The 13816-nt window shown below is 47.4% G+C and overlaps 1 long non-coding RNA gene across 1 annotated transcript in view; it reads left to right on the plus strand.

Moving 5' to 3' along the window:
• The first annotated feature begins 1306 nt into the window (after nt 1-1306).
• LOC308577918 overlaps nt 1307-13816 on the plus strand; it is a 278816-nt gene continuing 266306 nt past the window's right edge. Inside the window, exon 1 of the long non-coding RNA XR_014003773.1 lies at nt 1307-3024. This is a non-coding gene — a long non-coding RNA (uncharacterized lncRNA). The remainder of the gene's footprint in view (nt 3025-13816) is intronic.

Raw genomic sequence — 13816 nt, forward strand, 5'->3', positions numbered from 1 at the left:
AATTGCTCCTCTTGTGCCCCCTCTGACCGTTGGCTGTCAGAATCTGTCTCAGACTTTATGTCTGGACGTGCCTCTAGGGATAAAGACCTCCATTTAGATACCTCCCTTGGGCTTGGTGTTGCAGGCGACCTGCTTCGCTTTTGCTGTCTGCTAGGCCTACTGACTGGCGATGTTGGAACACTCCTAGATTCTGGCTTTTCTACCTTAGGAGAAGAACCTTGTGCCTGGTCAGAATCTGCATCTGGACCATGTGCACCATCCCCTTCTGGCTCATCACCCTCTGGACTTTCATTCTCTGCATAAATGCCTAAATCATCTCTCAAAATGTCAGGGTTAGCATGTAAGTGAGTCCATCCGGATTGCTCACAAAATTCAGCGCTCCTACTGAGGACCACTCTTGTAGTATCCCCATCTGGGTTCACGAACCTCCAAGATTTGGCGTGTGGTTCGTACCCACAAAAGATGAGTTTCCTAGCCCTTGGACTTCCCTTTTTCCTTAACGCTTTTGGGATAAGTACATAGGCTTGAGATCCAAACACCCGAAAGTAATTAACTTTGGGCTTCTTCCCATATAAAGCAAAATATGGCGTAGTATCAATTACCGAATTGTATACTCGGTTCAGAACATGAGTAGCCGTCTGCCAGGCTTCCGCCCAGTAACTTTGAGGAAGTTTAGCATCAAACAACATAGAGTTTGCCAACTCTTGCAGAACCCTGTTTTTACGTTCGGCCACACCTCCTTCTTGGGGGGAATAAGGTGTAGACAGACGATGCTTAATTCCCTTTTTCTTAAAGAAATTCTGCAACACAGACCCGGTAAATTCTGACCCTCTGTCTGTTTGAAAAGCAAGAACTCTAGTACCGAATTCAAGTTCTACTGCATGAACCCAATTTTTAACTGTTTCTGCAGTATCTGCTTTTGTTTTGAGAGGAAAAAACCATGTAACCTTTGTTTTGTCATCTGAGAGACACAGTGCATACCTCGAACCTCTCATGCTAGCAACAGGCATTGGGCCACATAGGTCCATATGCACAAGTTGGAACACATTGTCAGATTTCCTATTTGAACTGGGATAGCTGCATCTATGAACCTTCGCCCTTTTGCATGCAGTACAATCCAAATACTTAGTACATTTGTTCAACTTGCACCCTTCTGATAATTCAGGTTGTCTTTTAACATACTGAAAATTAATATGTCCCAAACGGCGATGCCATAAATGAACACAAGAATTATGGGTAGGCGAGTTCACACAACCAGCATGAACCTGTTCAACTTCATCTGGACTTGTCTCAAAATAGTATAACCCATCTCTGCATTCCACCTGCAAAAGAGATACGTTATTCTTTGAAATAGTGCAAACCCCATTTTCAAACACAGTTTTAAACCCATTTCTATCAAGTTCTGACACAGACAAAATACACCCCTTCATTCCCTTTAGCACATAGGCATCAATTTCTGTTTGCAAACACTTCAAAAACACTGTGCCTACGGTCTCTAAGGAACGTTTAGTTGAATCTGCCATTGTCACAACTTTAAGGGTTTGCAAATGTCTGCAATTCTGCAAACGGACACTAGATGGCGCCACCAGGTGGTGAGATGCACCACTGTCGATCAACCAGCGTAGATTGCTGCCTTGGCCACGCCCTTGCATCAACGCCATTGCTGAAGCCATGTGCTGTGTGCTGTGGGAGTAGCCACGACCTCCTCCTCTTCTTCGACGTCCCCTGGAACTCCTTGTCTGGTAACTAGGGGTAACGGCCTTGGTGCTGTCTTGACCAGGTTCACGTGTACAATTCCTGATTAAATGGGAAGAGGAACCACAGCGAAAACAGTGTCTAGCTGCAAAAGCATTTACTGTGTTCTCAAACTCAGCATCCCCACTCTTAGGCACAGCATAACTCCCCTTTGAAGACAAACCTCTTTCTCTTTGCCTTTTATCCTGTTCATCAGCAAGTCGAGAAGAAATGTATTCAAGGGTTAATTCAGATGAAGGCATAGCTTCCAAAATTAAAGCTAGAGTCTCATAGCTTTTATCAAGAGAAGACAACAAAATGTATGACTGCTGCTCCATAGAGAAAGGAATGCCCAGCTGTCTTAGTTGATTAAAGGCAGACACCATTTTGGCAATATGTTCTTTCACACACGCTCCCGGTTGGAGACATAAATCAAACAAACATCTTGTAGCATGGATCTTGGCCCCCGCAGTGTTTCTGGAATTTAGCCGCTGCAGAACCGTCCAGACCTCATGCGTGTTCTTTAACTCAGAAACATAAGGCATTTGCTCTGGTCCCACTGCCAAAACTAGTAGACCTTGGGCTTTCCTGTCGCGTTTCTGTGAAGCTGCCGCTGCTGCTTTGTCTTCTGCAGACGCGTCTGCAGCTGCCTGTAAAGGCGGTGCTTCAGTACAACTCCACAACTCTTTTGCTTGCAACCAAACCCTTACTCTAGCCTTCCAATCTTGCCAATTTTCCCCATTGAGTCGCGTAAAGGGGACACTAAAACTTTCCTGGGACTCTGCCATCCTCCCTGGGGCTTAGGAACGATACTCACAGACCTGTAGACCGTCTCCCAGCTGCTGAGGTGGCTCCTCGAGGAATAAGACGTCTTCCAGCAAGTACAAACTGCGCAGTGCCTCTTTAAAACTTTTCCTAGGCACGTTGCAGGACTCAAGCTGCTTTGAAGGCTTTCGTTGTCGGCAACCACTTCTGTCTTCGCTCCAGTCCTTGCATAAATCACTCTGAACTGCACTCCTTATCTCCTTCTTGACGTACAAACAGCCATAACCTGTCCCATTACACTTTAATTAGTTTAATGGTTAGCAAATGTCCAGTGCGCTTCCGATACCACAATGTCCCATTACAGCAGAGCATTTCGCACAGCGGCTCAAGAAGGGCTGGAGAGTCAGCATCTTTTCAATAAAGGAATCTTGGAGCAAGCGGTTTGGAACTCAAATAAAAGGTTTATTTACACAAAACAAAAAACCCTGGTGCAGAATCACACATATCAGCAAACACGCCCCAAAAGTAAGGGGAAGGGGGAGAGGGGGGGGGGAAACACACGAGTGAGTTGACTATTTATACAAACTCACATTCCTGGAAGCCTAACGACCTCCAGCTGCTCAGTGACTAGAGCGTCTTGATTAGAGCTTCTTAACCCTTTAATACCAACAACTTTTGCTACTTTAATATGTGGAAACATTGAGCCTGTGCAGGTGGTGAATGTCCCCATATATGTGAAGAGGACAGTATTGAGGACAAACTTTGTTTTGGGACAACTTTCTAAGATCCTGTGTGATAGATAGTCTCTCGGAAAAGATTAAAGATAAGCAAAAACAGGAGTTGATTGGTAACTGAACTGGACAACAGGGTCGAAGCAACTGCTTATAGACATTTCTGAAGGCCTGGGCCACTCCCACTCCCCACGTGATTGGCTGTCTAAACTTCCAAGCTGTGAATCAGGACTCAGAGTTTAAGGGCCAATGGCCGAGCCCAAATCCAGAAATGTTCTGTGATTGGATATCATGTATCGAATCAGAACACAGGAGCTCAGAATCCTTAGTCCAGACTCGAGACCACTGAATACATAACAGGCCCCATGGCATTTTCAGGAGACTGGCTGACTATTGATGTGTAACCACAAAACTCAAGAACTGTCCCGCCTGCTAGAATTGAGCTGAGGGATCCCCTTGTACCCTTGGAGATCTTTCGAAAAGCAAAGACAGGTAGGATTTTGCCTTGATAAGAAAAGAAACAAGAATCAGTGATGGGGGAAAATTTGTTCTGGGGCTCAGCCCCTGCACTTCCTCCTACTGCTAGCACTCAGTCGTGTGCTAAGTACAAAGATCATGCCCCTTTTGGACTTCCAAAGGATGGGGAAACCCTGCATTTAAAGACACGGGACAACAATGGGATGGGGCGGATTTCATGCGGACGCCAATATATTACAGTCAAACCTCAGCTCCCGAACGCCTGCGTTTTGGAACGTTTTGGCTCCCGAACGTTGAAAACCCGGCACATTTCAAAACGATTGTGAGGCAAAGTAAGAGTCCATCAGTTCCTGAGGTGAAATTTTGGGGTGGGGAACGTCTGACCTCTGAGCACATCTTGCCCCCTCCCCAAGTCTTCCCCATTTGGTCCATGAGGCCATTCTCACATGCAGGTAAGGGGTGAGGCTTGACTGATAGGACATGGCTTTCCAAAGCTGCTTTCTTTGCACAGCCCTCAAAGCATGGGACTAGTTGTCAGGATCCTCTGAAGAAATGCAGAAACCAGGGACCCATTGCTAAGCAGGATGGCTCCCCCTTCATATCAGCGCAGAACATCCCATTCAGTTGGGCTGAGCCATGGCACTCCTGGCAGAGAGCTCTTAGGCGAGCCAATACTCAGTACTAAGTAGAATTGCCCATCCCTTCAGATCCTTCTGAGCACTAAAAAAGGAGGGAGAGGTTTCTTCCCTTCCCTGTGAAGCCCAAGCTTGCTGAGCTCTCCAAGAGAGAGGTGGGGGCTCCCAAAGGCTTCCCCTCCTTCCTTTAAGCCTGATCTCACTGCAGTCCTAAAAGGGGGAGACTCTCCAAGACTGTAGTGATATTAGGCTCTTTCCCTCCTCCCTTTTAGGCCTGATGCCTCTTTGTTGGTAGTGAAAGGGGTTTTGACCCAAGATACAGATCCCAATAAGGATCTGGCACACGGAGTCCAAAAGTTTCCCACCTATTCAGCCTAGCTGGAGAGAGTCAACCTGAGGAAGCTGGCACAAGCTTCTATCTAGATGCTTCAAGAAATAGGGTGGGGGCCTGGCAGCGAAAGAGAAATTCTCACAAGGCTGATGCGCCTGATAGCTAACCTAAAAAAAGCATCTAATTACTAAATATATATTCTTTTTCATGGAGCACATAGTTAAACTATGGAACTTGTTCCCACAAGAGACAGTGAAGGCCTCGAAACATCGATGGCTTTAAAAGAGCATTAGACACGTCCTTGGAGGAGAGGGCTATCAATGGCTACTAGCATTGATGGCTATGCTCTGCCTTCACAGCTGGAGGCAGAAATGCTTCTGAATACCAGTTGCTGGAAACCACAGGAGGGGAGAGGAAATGAGCAATGGGGACACCTTCTGTATCTGCGCTTCCCCACGCAGGGAACTTTGACACACTCCAGCGCTGGTTTGCTCAAACAGCTTATGCTTTCCCCCTTTGTTTTGACTTCATGGATGCTCTTCCTGCTACTCGTCTCCTAATGCCAAGGTCTCCAAGCAAGGGTTTGATAAACCCAGATCAAGCCATGCTCTTCCCTCATCCCTCCAGTTGGGCATTTCATTCCTGGCTCGAAGCACTTAACTGTTCCTCCAAGGAGCGCCTTTCAAGTAGGCTTTCAAGATGGGAGGAGTACAAGCATCAATGCTGCCTCAGGAAGAAGATCTGTATGGTAAATAGAAGCTTATGTATGGCTATTGATCTGGATCCTCTGTGTCAGCTGCAGGGAACCTTTGGCCCTCCAGATGTTGTTGGGTGACAACACCTGTTAGTCCCAGCAAGCATGGCCAGGGATTATGGGAGCTGTAGTTCCCCAGCATCTGGAGGGCCAAAGATCCCCTACACCTGCTGTATATATTAATACTACTTAGTAGTGCTGCGTATCTTAGGAAATCATTTTATGAGCCCGTCACTCAACCACCCAGTGGCGTAGCTAGCCGCTCAGGGGCCCAAGCCACCACGTCACTCCCAGGAGAGATGCGTGGCTCGGGCGCGCTTCTGGCCCCGCGGGAAGTGCTGCCCCCTGTGGTGTGGCGCCCAGTGCCCCCCTCCCCCCCCAGCTACATCTCTGCACCCACCTCTTGGGATATCCTGGGAACAAGGCTTGAATGGTAAAAATTAACTGCGCTCAGTGTTATTTTTCTAGAAAAAGAGGTGCCAGAACTCACCACGAACGCTTCCCTTGTTCTTTTACAATGGCAATGGCACCAACCTGAGAGGTGCCAGAACTCAGTTCCAGTGAGTTCTGGCTGGGGGGAAAAGCTGCACTATATTTTTTTCCTCTAAGGCTGGAGCTTCAATATGTGGCATGTGGGTGGGTGGGTACATTTTCTCCCTCACCTCAAGCAGCCCTGTTTGTGTTCTTGTTATGCTACCATTATAGTTCCTGAAATGAGCTGGCAGTTGGCGTTCTGTTGAATGCATATTGCAGGCGGATGCAGTGAAATTTGCAGCCGGGGTTAAGGGATTCCTATCAAAGCCAGATGTTTGGTGCGAAGAGGGCTTCTCTAAGGAGGTACCAGCTCTTCCAGTGGGAAGTGCAAACCATGCCATACGCCTTGTGTACTGTACTCAAAATGGTCTTGCAAGATCAGATCAAAATCCTACCTGGTTCAGCATTCTCCCTCTCCTTCCTTCTGTCTGTGTCCTTTTAAGCAGAGCAACGTTGGTCTACTCCCTGCTGCTGTATTTCCCTTGGGGAGAAGCAGAAAAGGCTCCCTATCTCTATTCCCTATTGGTTCCCTGTATTCCAACCCTTTAAATCACATCATAGGTCATCCTTTGCTCCCCCTCCCTTTCCCCACTGTTTCAAGAATGACTTTTCCATTTTTGTTCCTAGATTATCCATGGGATAAATCCAATCAGAAATCAATACAAATAGACTTGGCAAAGTTTAAGGAACTGGATGCCTATGCACAGAAGGTATGCTGTCTCTTATTGTGATATATGCAGCAAGGAATTTGCTAGGATGCTGAGGTTTTGAAGGTGCATTTGGAATTTGAGAGTGCTTTCAAGTGTCCTCTCCTGATAGGAGGCAATTACTTCTGTTCAGATGGAAGGTCCGAACTGGGAACATCATGAGTCACAAGACCCTCCTCCTGATTTCCAGAAAACTAACACGGTGGAGCACCTAGAACCCTTAACAAACCACAGGATTCTCTTTCTCTCTGTGTGCGTGCGTGAATTAAATGCATGTATATACACCCATATTTAGTTATTTTGCAGCATTGCTTTGCTTTAAAAATTCAGGAGACAGCTCCAAAGTCAGTTCGGAGGAGAGCTAGAAATCATAGGCAATATGAAAGGGTTTGAACGACTCCTCTCTCTTTCACAATTCACTTTCGATCGTATTTATACTACAGACTGAAATTGATTTGGTAGTTATTTCCTCTCCTCAGGGAACTCCGAGTACTGTACTTCTGTGAACAAGGCTAGCAGTCATTAACAGAAAATTCTCAGTGCCCTTGCCAAACCACAACTCCCAGGAATCTCTGGGGGGCCTCGCCAGAATTAAACTGGCATAAAATTAATATACTGGTGCAGTAATCAGCCCTGGGTTTCCCCCAGTGCTGTCAAGTGACAACAGTAGGGCCGGCTCAGGATCCAGGGTTGCCTTGGTCCCTCCCTGCCCCCATAATGCCCCCCCAGTTGTACTTCCACCCACCCAAAGGTGCAATGGGCAGTGGCGAAGCTCTGGCGTGGCTGGCGTGTGTCCTGGGGGCGTGGCACATCGCCTGTGGGAGCGTGACATGCACCCTGAGGGCGTGGCGTGCGGCACGGTCGGGGGGGGGCGCAGGTGCAGCCGCGGGTGCAGCCGCAATGGTACCCCCTCCCCGATGGTGCCGGGGGCAGTGCGCTCCCCCCCCCCCCCGTTCCTCTGCCAGTAGCAATGGGGGAACTCTGCACTTGTGGGGAGACAGTAGCAAAGAGGATTTGGGTTTCAGCTGAAGATTGTAGAAATAACATGCCTGTGAACCCTGGAAAAAGGAAAGGTTAATCATGCGTCTCCCTTCAGAACAACTTCCCCCCCAAGGGTACATTTTTGACAAGTATAATAAATTCTTTGATCAATCAAGTAAAACACATACACTTAATCGACTAACTGTGCAATCGCAGTGAATTCAGCAAGGGACACTCTTGTAAGTGCACGCAGGATTGCACCCTAAAATTTCTTTAAACAAGTGGACTTAGGTAGAAGAAAGGAACTGGTACCCCCTCGTCCATATTAACTGCTTCCAAGTCTATTTACCTTCTGTGAAACAGGTGAATGTCAGGAATAGCGTGAAAAACCTGGTGAGTGTCTTGCTCCAAAAAGCCCACAGTGACCTGGAGAAAGTGCGAGCCATTTGGATGTGGATCTGCCACCATATAGGTAGGTGGGGGTACCACCTTTCTGCATACTTGAGTCCCCTTGCCTCTGACAACTTCCGGTATTAAAAGATCAGCCTTTGTCACTGCCCTGCGCCCATGAATCCAGCTCTGTAGCAGAGTTCTTTAGCAGACACCCAGTCCAGTGATTGCCAGCCAAGGAAGATGGATACGTAAGGTCATATCAAAGCAAGTTATATTCAGAGTAGACCGGCTGAAATCAAAGGATGTAAGTAACTGATGGACATTAAATTTAGTGGGTCTACTCCGAGCATGGCTTCTTTGCAGCTGTCTCGGGCATTTTCACCATTTCATAGCCAGTCATGTCAGCTCCATTTGCACAAAGGATTCTGGATTGTAACCTGTGTGGATCAGTGATTTGGTGTTTGGCTCACACAGAACTTGACTGGGATCTCTGTTCAGCCACGAATCTCAGAAGGGATCAGGAGGTGCTCACTGATAACAGAAATCACTGGGTTAAAGCTCACTGAAAGTGCCGCGGTAGCATTATTATCAATTTATGATGGGGTTGAAGGTTTGCAGGCTATGAAGGACTCGCTCACAAATTTATTGAAAGCTGCACGAATTATGATAGCTAGCAAGTGGAAGGGCAAGCAGAATATAAAATGGAAAAATGGTATGAAGAGATGTGGGAGATATAGCTATTAATGATAAATGAACATGTGCCATTAAGGTAAGACGGGGAATATGCAGGAGGAATGATTTTGAGGAGATATGGAGGGTGTCTGTAGAATTTGTACTGTTACAACGGAAAGGGGTCAAACCATCGCTAGAGGTGTTGAAATTTTGGGAGGTTGGATAGTTACAATGGAATGGTCTCGCTGGTGGGGTGCACATTTTTATTCTTATTTATTTATTCTTATTACCTTATCAAAATAAAGTAAAGGTCGCAGCACGGGAGGAGAGGAGGTGTCTCCCGACTCCTAACCCTTGCACCAGTGTGCATTTTTATTTGGCAACAAGACCCTGGGTCTACACAAAGCAGATTTACGAGTGCTTCCAGACTTTCTCTTTCGAGGTGCGATTCAATCACATATGGGCAAATTCATGTTGTGCAATCAAAAGTTCATTTGGAGCTCTTGCAAGACAAGCCACCCCACCCCCCAATCAGATTTTGGCAACCAGGAAAGATATCGAGAAACACGATGGAAAGTGTTGCAAAGTGTTGCCACCCCACAAGCAAATCAGAATGGGTGCTCATTGTCTTTATTTCTACAGAATATGATGTGGAAGGCTGCTATAACCTGGACAAGGTGTCATTTAAACCAGCTGATGTCCTTCAGTCAGGAAAGGCTATTTGCGGTGGATATGCTCGACTCTTTCAAGAAATGTGCAGGTAACTTCTGTTGGCTCCAGCCATTGTGGCAAGTGGTTGTTACTTGGCTGTAGCGATAGGAGATCTGGAGAGCCACAGGTTCCCCACCCCTTACCCTAGGCAGCTATCTCCATGCTTAGGCGTGATCAACTCGCACGTGGCAGCCCTCGGAAATAAGTAAATCAATAGATTCTAAGCAGAAAATGGCGGGAGAGAGCTGGAGAGTCCTCATGGCTCATGAGGAGACCCTCCCCAGAACCCAAAGAGGACTTCAGTGGGAGCGGAGGAAGCCCCAAAGAGAACGGAGGCACAGTGGGGCTTTGTTTAGGCTGCTCAGCCTCCCCACCTAGTAGCTGACACACGTCACAGCATGGCAGCTGCTGTTGCTTTTCCACAGGTCCTCCAGCCAGCTCCAGAGCTTCACCTCTAGTTGAAAAGAGTGTTGTGGGGAGAGAGAGCTGGAGAGCAGGAAAAAATGAGCTTTTTTTAGTGTGTGCTCCCTACTTACACAGGGACACGGGTGGCGCTGTGGTCTAAACCACTGAGCCTCTTGGGCTTGCCGATCAGAAGGTCGGCAGTTCAAATCCCCACGACGGGGTGAGCTCCCGTTGCTCGGTCCCAGCTCCTGCCAACCTAGCAGTTCGAAAACATGCCAAAAAGTGCAAGTAGATAAATAGGTACCGCTCGGGCGGGAAGGTAAACGGCGTTTCCGTGCGCTGCTCTGGTTTCGGTGTTCTGCTGCGCCAGAGGCGGCTTTGGCAGGCTGGCCACATGACCCGGAAAAACTGTCTGCGGACAAACGCCGGCTCTCTCGGCCTGTAAAGTGAGATGAGTGCCGCAACCCCAGAGTTGTCTGTGACTGGACTTAACTTTCAGGGGTCCTTTACCTTTACCTTTACCCTACTTACACAATTTTTGCTTATGTGCATGGGGTTCCGGAACATGACCCACCATGTAAGTGGAGGAATGCCCACACTGTGAATGATCCTGAAGCAAACTTGCATATATAGGGCTGCATTGAATTGAGTAGATCCACTGGAATCCATAGACTTAAAAATTACTTGAATTTAATGGGTCTCTTCCCTGTGTGACTTAGTTCCTCATCCATACTTAGCTTTGCTCTGTGCTGTATAGGCACAGGTCCTGGCTTTCCAGGTCCGTGTCCAAATGTTGTTGTTGTTGTTTCAACCCAGGAAAACTTGTGTTTTCCTGCCAAATTGGAGCAAATGAGAATCTGTGGAGAACCTGATTGCTGTTTTCTCTGATCCAGCAAAATGAAGGACGGCCAATCCAGCCTATCAAAGCGGTGAAAGCAACCACTTGTCCTCTTGGTAGCAACACTGTTCCTGAATACCTTCCTTCCCCTCTCAGTATTGCAGGGATACAGTGCCAGTATTTGATAGGCAGCTGCAGCGTAAAGGGGAAGAGCGACCATGCCTGGAATGCTGTCCGCATTGATGGAAGGTGGCATCTCTTAGACTGCACCTGGGGAAGTGGCTCTGTGAATACTGCTTTTAGCAAGTTCACTTTCAGGTACGCTGTTAGGCAGACCAGGCAGAGCGTGGGACACACTGAGGGGATAGCAGAAGAAGAAGAGTTTGGATTTGATATCCCGCTTTCTCACTACCCTAAGGAGTCTCAAAGCGGCCAACAATCTCCTTTCCCTTCCTCCCCCACAACAAACACTCTGTGAGGTGAGTGGGGCTGAGAGACTTCAGAGAAGTGTGACTAGCCCAAGGTCACCCAGCAGCTGCAGGTGGAGGAGCAGGGAAGCGAACCCAGTTCTCTTAACCACTACACCACACTGGCTCTCACAGTTAACTTCATTTGCTTTCAGGCGGTTTTGTTTTGCTTGGACCACTTGTCAGAGTTTGCAGTTTGATGGCCGCAGGGCTGATTAATGTAAGCAAGTGCAATAAGAATGCTGCAGCTAGGTTGGTGACTGGGAGCGGCCGCCGAGACCCTATAACACCGGCCCTGAAAGACCTACATTGGCTCCCAGTACATTTCCAAGCACAATTCAAAGTGTTGGTGCTGACCTCTAAAGCCCTAAATGGCCTCGGCCCAGTATACCTGAAGGAGTGTCCCCACCCCCATCCTTCAGCCTGAGGTCCAGCTCTGAGGGCCTTCTGGCAGTTCCCTCACTGTGAGAAGTGAGGTTACAGGGAACCAGGCCTTCTCAGTAGTGGCGCCCGCCCTGTGGAACGCCCTCCCATCAGATGTCAAGGAAATACAATAACTATCTGACTTTTAGAAGACATCTGAAGGCAGCCCTGTTTAGGGAAGTTTTTCATGTTTGAAGTGTTATTCCGTGCAGAGTGGCTGTGGAGGCCCGGCCAGATGGGCGGGGGTGTAAGTAATATTTCATTATTATTATTATTATTATTATTATTATTATTATTATTATTATTATTATTATTATTATTATTATTATGCCATGGGCATGGAGTGTCCTGATGGCAGGGATAGATACCATCTATTCATCCTCTTTGAACAGTTCTGGAGTGTTGTGCTTATTCCGGGCTACATGTGTAAAATCTGGGGATTCTGGAGGCTGGATTGTTGCAACACAGCAGCTTCCTCAACCAGATGCCCTCCAGCTGCTCTGGATCACCACTCTGTTTGCCTGTCTGGCCCTGGTGCTGATTTAGGCATTATTATGAAATACTAGACTATTGCGCCTTCTCCTTTTGCAGGTACGATGAGTTTTACTTCCTTACTCACCCCGCTCTGTTTATTAAGAAGCACTTCCCTGAGGACCCCAAGTGGCAGCTTCTGAAACAGACGGTGACACTGGAGCATCAGCATGATCTGACTTAAATGCAGAAGGACTGACCGTCGCAGTCATAAGAACATCAACCACTGAAAATGGGTAAAGTCAATTAGAAGCATCTGTCTTGTTCCCTTTGATATCACAGTTACATCCACAATCAGCCTCATGTACAAGCTGTTACTGCAGTGTATATAACAGGGATGGAGAACCAGAGGCCCTTTCAGAGGTCCTGCACTACAACTTATCCAGAATGCGGCAGCTAGACTGGTGACTGGGAGCGGCCGCCCAGACCACAGAACTTGAAAGACCTACATTGGCTCCCAGTCCATTTCCGAGCACAATTCAAAGTGTTGGTGCTGACCTTGAAAGCCGCCTAAACGGCCTCGGTCCAGTAGACCTGAAGGAGAGTCTCCACCCCCTTCGTTCTGCCCGGACACCGAGGTCCAGCGCCGAGGGCCTTTTGGCGGTTCCCTCACTGCGAGATGCCAAGTTACAGGGAACCAGGCAGAGGGCCTTCTCGGTAGTGGCTCCCGTCCTGTGGAACGCCCTCCCATCAGATGTCAAAGGAATAAACAACTATCTGATGTTTAGGGAAGTTTTTTAATGACTGATGTTTTAATGTATTTTTAAGCTCCTGTTGGAAGCCGTCCAGAGTGGCTGGGGAGACCTGGCTGGGCGGGCGGGCCGGGTATAAGTAATAAATGATGATGATGATGATGATGATGATGTCCCATCATCCCTGACTATCATGTGGTTGATGGGACATAAGAATTCAGCAACATCTGGAGGAAATCAGATTGGCGAAGGCTGGTTTAGCACACCACCCCAGACTCTCAGCTGTGGTTAACGTTATAAAGTTATAGAGTTATTATAGAGTTGGAAGGGACCACAAGTGTCATTTTGCCTAACCCCCAGCAATGCAGGATTATTATTTTTGCCCCGTGTGAGGCTCCAACCCACGACCCTGAGATTAAGAGTTTAAACAAGCTAGCTGGATGAGCCATGGTTTAAAGATGGCTTATCAAACCAATCAACCAGGGTTAACAATAAGCATAGTTCATCAGATTTGGGTGAGGCAACAAGCTGTGGTTAAGCCTAACGAGGATGTACCGTAGTTTCCAAACTCTTCACCGCTTGTGTAGAGGGAGGGGGGGGGAATGTGTGAGCCCAAGGCTTGCTTTGGCTCATTCCCAGCATACTAAACCATGGTTTCACTTGACATCTGAACTGGGTCTGTAAGTATTCCATGCTCTACCTTAGATACCTTTGTTTGCCCCTATTGCTGATTTAGATAGTGTTGCTAAATACTGCACTATTGACCTCTCTTTTTCAGGTACCATGTGATTTACTTCCTCAACCACCCTGTTCTGATTATTAGCACTTCCCAGATGATCCCAAATGGCAGCTTCTGAAGCAGACTTCTGCACCTGCAGCAGCTTGAATGGAACCCGCCTACCGTGTAATTTGATATCCTTCAAGGACAGTCACTTGTCTCGGGCATCACTGCTAAACTGACCACGGTTTTGATGCACAGGGTTTTTAGCTTGACACAAAGTTTTTAAAAATGGAAAACATATATAATATATATAA

This window comes from Podarcis bocagei (genome assembly GCF_964188305.1).
Source record: "Podarcis bocagei genome assembly, chromosome: W".
Taxonomy (NCBI): Eukaryota; Metazoa; Chordata; class Lepidosauria; order Squamata; family Lacertidae; genus Podarcis; species Podarcis bocagei.